This window comes from Lipotes vexillifer, unplaced genomic scaffold (assembly GCF_000442215.2).
Source record: "Lipotes vexillifer unplaced genomic scaffold, Lipotes_vexillifer_v1.1 scaffold250, whole genome shotgun sequence".
Classification (NCBI taxonomy): Eukaryota; Metazoa; Chordata; class Mammalia; order Artiodactyla; family Lipotidae; genus Lipotes; species Lipotes vexillifer.
The window spans coordinates 1,270,571-1,282,014 of NW_006785198.1; the positions used below are offsets into that span (position 1 = coordinate 1,270,571).

At 39.0% G+C, this 11,444-nt stretch overlaps 1 pseudogene; it reads left to right on the forward strand.

Annotated features, from left to right (window-relative positions):
* Nucleotides 1-405: 405 nt before the first annotated feature.
* On the forward strand, nucleotides 406-6,151 carry LOC103078849 (DDB1- and CUL4-associated factor 16-like; annotated as a pseudogene).
* The last annotated feature ends 5,293 nt before the right edge of the window (nucleotides 6,152-11,444 follow it).

Below are 11,444 nucleotides of genomic sequence, written 5' to 3' on the forward strand. Positions count from 1 at the left end.
CACTGTCGTGGCCTCTCCCATTTGCGGAGCACAGGCTCCGGACGCGCAGGCTCAGTGGCCATGGCTCACGGGCCCAGCCGCTCCGCGGCATGTGGGATCTTCCCGAAACGGGGCACGAACCCGCGTCTCCTGCATCGGCAGGCGGACTCTCAAGCACTGCGCCACCAGGGAAGCCCTTGAGCTGTCTTCTTTGTAAGTGAAACATATACAACATAATCTTGAAGAACTGCACAGTGGTACGACCAGAGGCATACTGTGTGTCTGCAACAGACTGAGAAACAGACAAATGAATCCTATTAAAAGGATTTCTCATCTTCTGCATCTATCTGCCAATGTTAGTGTTTTATGGGCTTAGATTGTTACCTTTCTCTGGTACCTTTTTTTCTATACTGTTGTTCTATTCTAATGCATCCTAGAAATCCCTCTCCTGATTCCTTATCAGAATCAGAAAATGAGGAAGAAGAAAATGCTAACTACCTAAATGAGAGTTCTGGGGAAGAGTAGGATTCCTCTGAAGACGAGGACCCTGTGGTGCCCAACCTAACACCTCTTGAGAGTCTTGCCTGGCAGGTTAAGTGTCTTTTAAAATATTCTACAACTTGGAAACATTTAAATCCTAATTCCTGGTTATATCATGCTAAACTCTTGGATGCTAGCACCCCGGTCTGAATACTTCAAGAGATAGTTCTAAGACTCTGTCATTGCTCCCATTGTGTACCCAAACTGGAACCAATTCCTGAATGGTCTCCTCTAGCTTCTTGTGGAGTCCCACCTTTTCCTTTCTTTTCTTTTTTTAAAATTCAGTGTAAGCATGTAATTAAAGTTTTTTCTTTTTTCTTTGAATTTAATTTTATTTATTTTTTTATACAGCAGGTTCTTAGTAGTCATCCATTTTATACACCATCAGTGTATACATGTCAATCCCAATCTCCCAATTCATCACACCACCACCAGCACCACCCTGCTACTTTCCCCGCTTAGTGACCATACGTTTGTTCTCTACATCTGTGTCTCAATTTCTGTCCTGCAAACCAGTTCATCTGTATCATTTTTCTACTTTCCACATATATGCGTTAATATACGATATTTGTTTTTCTCTTTCTGACTTACTTCACTCTGTATGACAGTCTCTAGATCCATCCACGTCTCCACACATGACCCAATTTCGTTCCCTTTTATGGCTAATATTCCATTGTATATATGTACCACATCTTCTCTATCCATTCATCTGTCGATGGGCATTCAGGTTGCTTCCATGACCTGGCTATTGTAAATAGTGCTGCAATGAACATTGCGGTGCATGTGTTTTTATGAATTACGGTTTTCTCTGGGTATATGCCCGGTAGTGGGCTTGCTGGGTCATATGGTAATTCTATTTTTAGTTTTTTAAGGAACCTCCATACTGTTCTCCATAGTGGTTGTATCAATTTACATTCCCACCAACAGTGCAAGAAGGCTCCCTTTTCTCCACACCCACTCCAGCATTTGTTGCTTGTAGATTTTCTGTTGACGCCCATTCTAACTGGTGTGAGGTGATACCTCATTGTAGTTTTGATTTGCATTTCTCTAATAATTAGTAATGTTGAGCTTTTCATGTGCTTCTTGGCAATCTATATGTCTTCTTTGAAGAAATGTCTATTTAGGTCTTCTGCCCATTTTTGGATTGGGTTGTTTGTTTCTTAAATATTGAGTGCATGGGCTGTTTATAATTTTGGAGATTAATCCTTTCTCCATTGATTCATTTGCAAATATTTTCTCCCATTTTGAGGGTTGTCTTTTCGCCTTGTTTATGGTTTCCTTTGCTGTGCAAAAGCTTGTAAGTTTCATTAGGTCCCATTTGTTTATTTTTGTTTTTATTTCCATTACTCTAGGAGGTGGATCAAAAAAGATCTTGCTGTGATTTATCTCAAAGAGTGTTCTTCCTATGTTTTCCTCTAAGAGTTTAAAGGTGTCCGGTCTTACATTTAGGTCTCAAATCCATTTTGAGTTTATTTTTGTGTATGGTGTTAGGGAGTGTTCTAATTTCATTCTTTTACATGTAGCTGTCCAGTTTTCCCAGCACCACTTATTGAAGAGACTGTCTTTTCTCCATTGTATATCCTTGCCTCCTTTGTCATAGATTAGTTGACCATAGGTGCATGGGTTTACCTCTGGGCTTTCTATCTTGTTCCATTGATCTATGTTTCTGTTTTTGTGCCACTACCATATTGTCTTGATTACTGTAGCTTTGTAGTATAGTATGAAGCCAGGGAATCTGAATCCTCCAGCTCCGTTTTCTTCCCTCAAGACTGCTTAGGCTATTCAGGGTCTTTTGTGTCTCCATACAAATTTTAAGATTTTTTGTTCTAGTTCTGTAAAAATTGCCATTGGTAATTTGATAGGGATTGCATTGACTCTGTAGAGTGCTTTGGGTAGTATAGTCATTTTCACAATATTGATTCTTCCAATCCAAGAACATGGTATATCTCTCTGTCTGTTGGTATCATCTTTAATTTCTTTCATTAGTGTCTTATAGTTTTCTGCATACAGGTCTTTTGTCTCCCTAGGTAGGTTTATTCCTAGGTATTTTATTCTTTTTGTTGCAGTGGTAAATGGGAGTGTTTCCTTAATTTCTCTTTCAGATGTTTCATCATTAGTGTATAAGAATGCAAGAGATTTCTGTGCATTAATTTGGTATCCTGCTACTTTTCCAAATTCATTGATCAGCTCTAGTAGTTTTCTGGTGGCATCTTTAGGATTCTCTATGGAGAGTATCATGTCATTAGCAAACAGTGACAGTTTTACTTCTTCTTTTCCAATTTGTATTCCTTTTATTTCTTTTTCTTCTGTGATTGCTGTGGCTAGGACTTCCAAAACTGTTAAATAATAGTGGTGAGAGTGGACATCCTTGTCTTGTTCCTGATCTGAGAGAAAATGCTTTCAGTTTTTCACCATTGAGAATGATGTTTGCTGTGAGTTTGTTGTATATGGCCTTTATTATTTTGAGGTAGGTTCCCTCTATGCCCACTTTCTGGAGAGTTTTTATCATAAATGGGTGTTGAATTTTTTCAAAAGCTTTTTCTGCATCTATTGAGATGATCATATGGTTTTTATTCTTCAGTTTGTTAATATGGTGTATCACATCGATTGATTTGCATATATTGAAGAATCCTTGCATCCCTGGCACAAATCCCACTTAATCATGGTGTATGATCCTTTTAATGTGCTGTTGGATTCTGTTTGCTAGTATTTTGTTGAGGATTTTTGCATCTATATTGATCAGTGATATTGGTCTGTAATTTTCTTATTTAGTAGTATCTTTGTCTGGTTTTGGTATCAGGGTGATGATGGCCTCACAGAATGAGTTTGGGAGTGTTCCTTCCTCTGCAATTTTTGGGAAGACTTTGAGAAGGATGGGTGTTAGCTCTTCTCTAAATGTTTGATAGAATTCACCTGTGAAGCCATCTGGTCCTGGACTTTTGTTTGTTGGAAGATTTTTAATCACAGTTTCAATTTCATTACTTGTGATTGGTCTGTTCATATTTTCTATTTCTTCCTGGTTCAGTCTTGGGAGGTTATACCTTTCTAAGAATTTGTCCATTTTATTGGCATAGAGTTGCTTGTAGTAGTCTCTTAGGATGCTTTGTATTTCTGCATTGACTATTGTAACTTCTCCTTTTTCATTTCTAATTTTATTGATTTCAGTCCTCTCCCTCTTTTTCTTGATGAGTCTGGCTAATGGTTTATCAATTGTGTTTATCTACTCAAAGAACCAGCTTTTAGTTTTATTGATCTTTGCTATTGTTTTCTTTTTTTCTGTTTCATTTATTTCTGCTCTGATCTTTATGATTTCTTTCCTTCTGCTAACTTTAGGTTTTACTTGTTCTTCTTTCTCTAGTTCCTTTAGGTGTAAGGTTAGATTGTTTATTTGAGATTTTTCTTGTTTCTTGAGGTAGGCTTGTATAGCTATAAACTTCCCTCTTAGAACTGCTTTTGCTGCATCCCATAGGTTTTGGATCATTGTGTTTTCGTTGTCATTTGTCTCTAGGTATTTTTTGATTTCCTCTTTGATTTCTTCAGTGATCACTCGGTTATTTAGTAATGTATTGTTTAACCTCCATGTGTTTGTGTTTTTTACGTTCTTTTCCCCGTAATTGATTTCTAATCTCATAGCGTTGTGGTCAGAAAAAATGCTTGAGATGATTTCAATTTTCTTAAATTTACTGAGGCTTGATTTGTGACCCAAGATGTGATCTATCCTGGAAAATGTTCCGTGCACACTTGAGAAGAAAGTGTAATCTGCTGTTTTTGGATGGAATGTCCTATAAATATCAATTAAATCTATCTGGTCTATTGTGTAACTTAAAGCTTGTGTTTCCTTATTAATTTTCTGTTTGGATGATCTGTCCATTGGTGTAAGTGAGGTGTTAAAGGCCCCCACTATGATTGTGTCACTGTCGATTTCCTCTTTTATAGCTGTTAGCAGTTGCCTTATGTATTGAGGTGCTCTTATACTGGGTGCATATATATTTATAATTGTTTTTCCTTCTTCTTGGATTGATCACTTGATCATTATGTAGTGTCCTTCCTTGTCTCTTGTAACATTCTTTGTTTTAAAGTTTATTTTTTTTTAAAGTCTATTTTATCTGATATGAGTATAGCTACTCCAGCTTTCTTTTGATTTCCATTTGCACGGAATATCTTTTTCTATCCCCTCACTTTCAGTCTGTATGTGTCCCTAGGTCTGAAGTGGGTCTCTTGTAGACAGCATATATATAGGTCTTGTTTTTGTATCTATTCAGCGAGCCTGTGTCTTTTGGTTGGAGCATTTAAGCCATTCACGTTTAAGGTAATTATCGATATGTATGTTCCTATGACCATTTTCTTAATCGTTTTCGGTTTGTTTTTGTAGGTCCTTTCCTTCTCTTGTGTTTCCCACTTAGAGAAGTTCCTTTAGCATTTGTTGTAGAGCTGGTTTGGTGGTGCTGAATTCTCTTAGCTTTTGCTTGTCTGTAAAGCTTGTGATTTCTCCATCGAATCTGAATGAGATCCTTGCTGCGTAGAGTAATCTTGGTTGTAGGTTCTCTCCTTTCATCACTTTAAGTATATCATGCCACTCCCTCTGGCCTGTAGAGTTTCTGCTGCGAAATCAGCTGTTAACCTTATGGGAGTTCCCTTGTACGTTATTTGTCATTTTTCCCTTGCTGCTTTCAATAATTTTTCTTTGTCTTTAATTTTTGCCAATTTGATTACTGTGTGTCTAGGCATGTTTCATCTTGGGTTTATCCTGTATGGGATTCTCTGAACTTCCTGGACTTGGGTGGCTATTTCCTTTCCCATGTTAGGGAAGTTTTCGACTATAATCTCTTCAAATATTTTCTAGGGTCCTTTCTCTCACTCTTCTCCTTCTGGGACCCCTATAATGTGAATGTTGTTGCATTTAATGTTGTCCCAGAGGTCTCTTAGGCTGTCTTCATTTCTTTTCATTCTTTTATCTTTATTCTGTTCTGCAGCAATGAATTCCACCATTCTGTCTTCCAGGTCACTTATCCGTTCCTCTGCCTCAGGTATTCTGCTATTGATTCCTTCTAGTGTATTTTTCACTTCCGTTATTGTAGTGTTCATCTCTGTTTGTTTGTTCTTTAATTCTTCTAGGTCTTTGTTAAACATTTCTTGCATCTTCTCTATCTTTGCCTCCATTCTTTTTCTGAGGTCCCAGATAATCTTCACTATCATTATTCTGAATTCTTTTTCTGGAAGGTTGCCTATCTCCACTTCATTTAATTGTTTTATCTTGTTCCTTCACCTGGTACATAGCCCTCTGCCTTTTCATCTTGTCTATCTTTCTATGAATGTGGTATTTTTCCCCACAGGCTGCAGGATTGTAGTTCTTCTTGCTTCTTGAGTCCCAACTTTTCAAAAGCCCCTTATGAGTCCCAGCCAGCTTTCTAGAGATCATGCCACTCTAAATGAAGCACTGCAATTTGCCACCAAAGAGTTAAGCCGAACATTGAGTAGAGCCACACCCATACCTGAGTACCTAAAATAAATTCCTAATTCATGTGTTTCTGGTTGTTGCTGTGGCTGGTTAACTAAAACAGTTAAGGAAACAACCCACACTGAACCCATCAGCACTACTTATTCCTACGCTGACTTCCAAAAGGCAGTTTAACAAACCCCTAACTTCGTCGCTATAAAGATCCACCATTCCTTCTCATATCTCTCGTGTTGCAGTTGAGAAAGGAATACAGTTACACAGCCCACAGTTGAGAAACTAAAGTCTTCTCAACCCAACTATGTCCTGTCCTGATATGCCAAAATACAATCAAGTACTTAATATATGCCCAAGAGTCCTGTAACTCGACTACAGAAGATGCGCATTGTGAGCGTTCCCTTTGAAGGACCCTGTGGATAAAGTGAGAACTTCAGTAGAGAATTAGTCAAAAGGGACCTTATTACAAAAGGTAAGTGAACTATTCTCCACATTCAGTTCTCCCCGTAATTTACTCTGCCTGTCTAACGGACTTAACTAGATACCTAATTTTTAGTGGGAAGGAAAAGGAGGCCACTACCCCATTTGTTACCCAAACTTCAGAATAACCATTGTGGAAAGTGCTAAGTCAGCTACTCCCAAAATCACCTTTCTGAGCATACTTTTCTCTGATATTCATTTCTAGGGAAGTAGTTGAATTAAATTGAATAATTAGACCAAAAAAAATGGTGGGAATATGGATTTATCTCCCAGCTTTTATATTGATAGGCCTACATATAGCACCCTTTAGGAGTTCCTATTTTGGGGGATGGGAGTGCAGTAGTGTAGTAGTAGCGTACACTATTCCAGACCTATTATGGGACCTGAAATTACAGCGTAAACATTATATAGGCTCCCACCAGGCTGTTTCTAGCTAAACTCATTTATAAGATCATACGTGGGGATTAAACAGACACCTGTTCTGTAGGGAATATATTTCCTGCATCTTGGCATTCAGACTTTACCAAGAGCGAATAAAACGCATTCCAAAGGACCACTGGGAAAGAATTAAGAGACCATTTATGCTAGTGGATTAAAGTATTTCATCTGTACAATGTCTACTGGAGCGGTACTTTATGCACTTTCCACATCCGTGGCAAACTTTTCAGGCACCCTACTAACTGTAAAGAACTGTACTGCAGAAAATCTCAGTCCAATACAATCTGAAGTTAAAAGAGTTTTTTAGTATCATTGTTTTTCTACATCTAGCTTTAGATTTTTTTCTGGTTGAATAGAAAGCATATGTACCCTTGTAAATGAGTCTTGCTGTGTTTATTTAGATGAGTCAAAACATAGAAGTCAACATACGTAAAATGCGTGAGACCAGTAAGTCTTTCACATAACTGCAATAAAGCGTGAAACCTGTATGTGATCCTGGTTGACGGGGCATCTAAAGGGAATCAGAAAATATATTGTTAAAGATATAGCATATATCCTTCCTTGTTTCAGTTTTGCTTTTTCTTTTCTCCATAGTTAAGTGCTGTAAACAAAGTGGTATCAAAAAATTGAAGCATTAATGGAAACACAAATTCTATAAATGTATAGCAACTTTAAGGAGAGAGAAGAGTGGTTATAACCTAATAAGTAATTTCTGTTGAGCCTTAGTTGTCTCGTCTTAAGGAAAAAGGAGGGAATTGTAGTAGGTAGAAAAAATATTTTTTAATGGAAAATTACTGAACTGAAACCATACAGTGTTAGTGTAACGGAATGTAACAGTAACTGTTCCTATGTAGATGTTCTATGAAATTGGTTTTTAAAATGTTAAAAAAATTAAGATTATAAAAGTGTAATCTCTCAGTTATTGCTCCTTCCCAAGTCCCTTCTGGCTTGCACCTTGAGGGAGCCTGCTTCCCATGTCCCTACCTCCCTGAGATATTGTCCTTGTGTCACCACCACTGCTGCCAGCACCACCACTGCCATCCTTTCTGCAGTGCTGCAGCCACTGGCCCAAGGCCACTCCAGGCCAGGCAGCTTCTCACTGCAGCTCTGGCAGCATTGAAGAGCCCTCTCTTGCTGCTTCTCCTCTGGGTGCTTCAATGATGGCCCTGCTTCTTCTGCTTCCTACTGCTCTCTCTATAGAGCTGCAGAGAAACCCTGGAGGAGCTGTGCTGCCAGAACACTCAGTGCCTCTCACCTGCCCTTGTCCCCTGGGGTCAGGTCTGCTTCTCCTCTAGCCAGATTTTCTCACTGTCTGCAGCTACGTGTCAGAGGATTGATTTCCCCCTGGTGGCAGTTTTTGTTGAACAAGGAGTCATTAAATTGCCAAGTATTTGCTAAGAACTTGTTCTGTGTATAGAATCTTTTAATTTTAAGAAATGAGTGAAAAGAACTGAACAAACATACAAATTAATTATTTAAAACCAAATATTTTGTTTGATGAGTCTTCTGCTTTTTAAAAAAAAAAAAAGTTGAAATCTACTGGATTCTGTAGATGTACTTCAGCCTATCTGTAAAGTTCATTTATCAGTTTGACAAACATATATGGAGCACATGCAATGTGCCACGTTCTGTCTCCAGTGCTAGGAATACAAGATGGGCAAGATGCCTGCTCTCATGGAGCTTCCAATAAACAAGCAAGTTAACAACAGTTACTGATAAATACAATATCAGACAGTGGGTAAGTGATCAGAAGAAAATAAAGCAGACTAATAGGATAGAAACTAATGGGAGGAAAACTTTGAATAGGAGGCAGAAGGAAGGTCTTGAGAAGGTGACATCCGGGCTTAATCATGGGAATATCTAGGGGAAAAAAAACCCAGACAAGAGGAACAGCAAAGTTACAGGAATGTAATGATACAGGAAGTGAATGACAGGAGATGAGGTCAGACAGACCAGCCCAGATCAGGTAGGGCTTACAAAACCATGGTAAGGAATTTTAATTTTATTCTAAATACAGTGGAAAGCATTGGAAGATCAAAAGGGAATGACTTTTTTGTGATTACATTGTTAAAAGATCACATTGGCTGGTGTGTAGACACTGGATTGTAGGGGAGCAAGAGTGTAAGACTCTAAGACCCATTAGGAGCTGTTGTAACCTAAGTAAGAAATGATGGTTCTATAACTCTATGAAATAAATGTGGGTTCTATTAGATAATGCCCTCTGCCGATAGCCCACTATACAAGGTATTGGATCTACTTACAGTGTAACAAAAGTATCTGACTGGGTCACTGGCCTCAAAGATCTTTTTATAATTTAATGGAGGTGACAGGTAAAATTAAAAAGGACAAAGAAAAGAGATACCTTTTCTTTGAGGCAATAAAAATTTGGCAAATGTTAACAGGCTCTCAACAATAGTCTTCAGCTGGGGCAAAATTTTATGGGTCACCCTACCCTGAATCACCAGTGTTACAGAAGAACCAAAAAAACCATCACCCAGACCTTGAATCATAGTAAATAACCAAGCAAATTACAAGCAAATATAAACATAATTTTCAATATTTACTGAGAACTTAGAATATTCGGGCACTGTACGAATGCTCTACATGAATCATTTAATTCCCCAGAACAATGGGGAATAGTGATTATCATCCCCATTTTCTAGATAAAAAGCCGTGTCTGTGGACACGGTAACTTGTCTAATGCTTCACACAGCTAACAACCACTAGAGCCCAGTCTCAAATCCTAATTAATCTGACCCAAAATCCAAGCTTTATAAGGATAAGGCTAGTGTTTCCCAGTTGCCTGATGGTAAGAATTAGCTTGCGGGAGTTCCCTGGTGGCCTAATGGTTAGGATTCTGGGCTTTCACTGCTGTGGCTGGGGTTCAATCCCTGGTCAGGGAACTGAGATTCTGCAAGCGGCTCGGCACAGCCAAAAAAAAAAAAAAAAGAATTAGCTTGTTAAAAATATAAATACCTGGGCTTCCCTGGTGGCGCAGTGGTTGAGAGTCCGCCTGCCGATGCAGGGGACACGGGGTCGTGCCCTGGTCTGGGAAGACCCCACATGCCGCGGAGCAGCTAGGCCCATGGGCCATGGCCGCGGAGCCTGCGCGTCTGGAGCCTGTGCTCCGCAACGGGAGAGGCCACAACAGTGAGAGGCCCGCGTACCACAAAAAAAAACAAAACAGAAAATCCCCTGTACCCATCCCCCATCCCATGCCAACAGAATCAGAATCTCCAGGGAGGGGTCTGGAGTTTTTCTTTTTTTCAACATCTTTATTGGAGTATAATTGCTTTACAATGATGTGTTAGTTTCTGCTGTATAAAAAAGTGAATAAGCTATACATATACATATATCCCTATATCTCCTCCCTCTTGCGTCTCCCTCCCACCCTCCCCATCCCACCCCTCTAGGTGGTCACAAAGCACCTAGCTGACCTCCCTGTGCTATGCGGCTGCTTCCCACTAGCTATCTATTTTACATTTGATAGTGTATATTTGTCCATGCCACTCTATCACTTCGTCCCAGCTTACCCTTCCCCTTCCCTGTGTCCTCAAGTCCATTCTCTACATCTGCGTCTTTATTCCTGTCCTGCCTCTAGGTTCTTCAGAACCATTTTTATTTTTTTTTTAGATTCCATATATATGTGTTAGCATACGGTATTTTCTTTTCTCTTTCTGACTTACTTCGCTCTGTATGACTCACTCTAGGTCCATCCACCTCACTACAAATAACTCAATTTCGTTTCTTTTTATGGCTGAGTAATATTCCATTGTATACATGTACCACATCTTCTTTATCCATTCATCTGTCAATGGACACTTAAGTTGCTTCCATGTCCTGGCTATTGTAAATAGATCTGCAATGAACATTGTGGTACATGACTCTTTTCGAATTATGGTTTTCTCAGGGTATATGCCCAGTAGTGGGATTACTGGGTCATATGGTAGTTCTATTTTTAGTTTTTTAAGGAACCTCCATACTGTTCTCCATAGTGGCTGTATCAATTTACATTCCCACCAAATTTTTAACGATCTTATTATCCCTCCAGATTATTATTATCTTATTCTTAATAACATAATTGTTCTAATTATATAGCCTACACAGGAATAGACCATACCTAGCATAAAAGAATACAGATAAATGGAGAATACAATATAAAGGAAAAATCAAGGCATGTGGCATTTATCAGAGACTCTCTGGAAGAAGTAGGTTTTGAGCTGGATTTTGAAAGGAATGCAGAAAGAGAGAGAGAGGAAGGAAGGAAGGAAGAGAGAAAGAAAGGAAGAAAGGAAGCATTGCAGAAAAAAAATGCATGAAAGAGACAGGAAGGAGAGAACTGGGTGTGTAGGGTGTATAGGAATCGATGTCCCAAAAGGGAGGAGGTGACTTGATTTAGTACACACTCTACCATTCAGTTCTTGTATAGGTTCAAGTAGGTTTAGGGTATTTGTAGGTTACTGAAGCTGCCTAGATCCTTGGCCTGATCTTGGCCAAAATTGTCCTAGAAAATCCATCCTTGAAACAGTTCTCTTGGACTAAAAGGTCAGAAAGA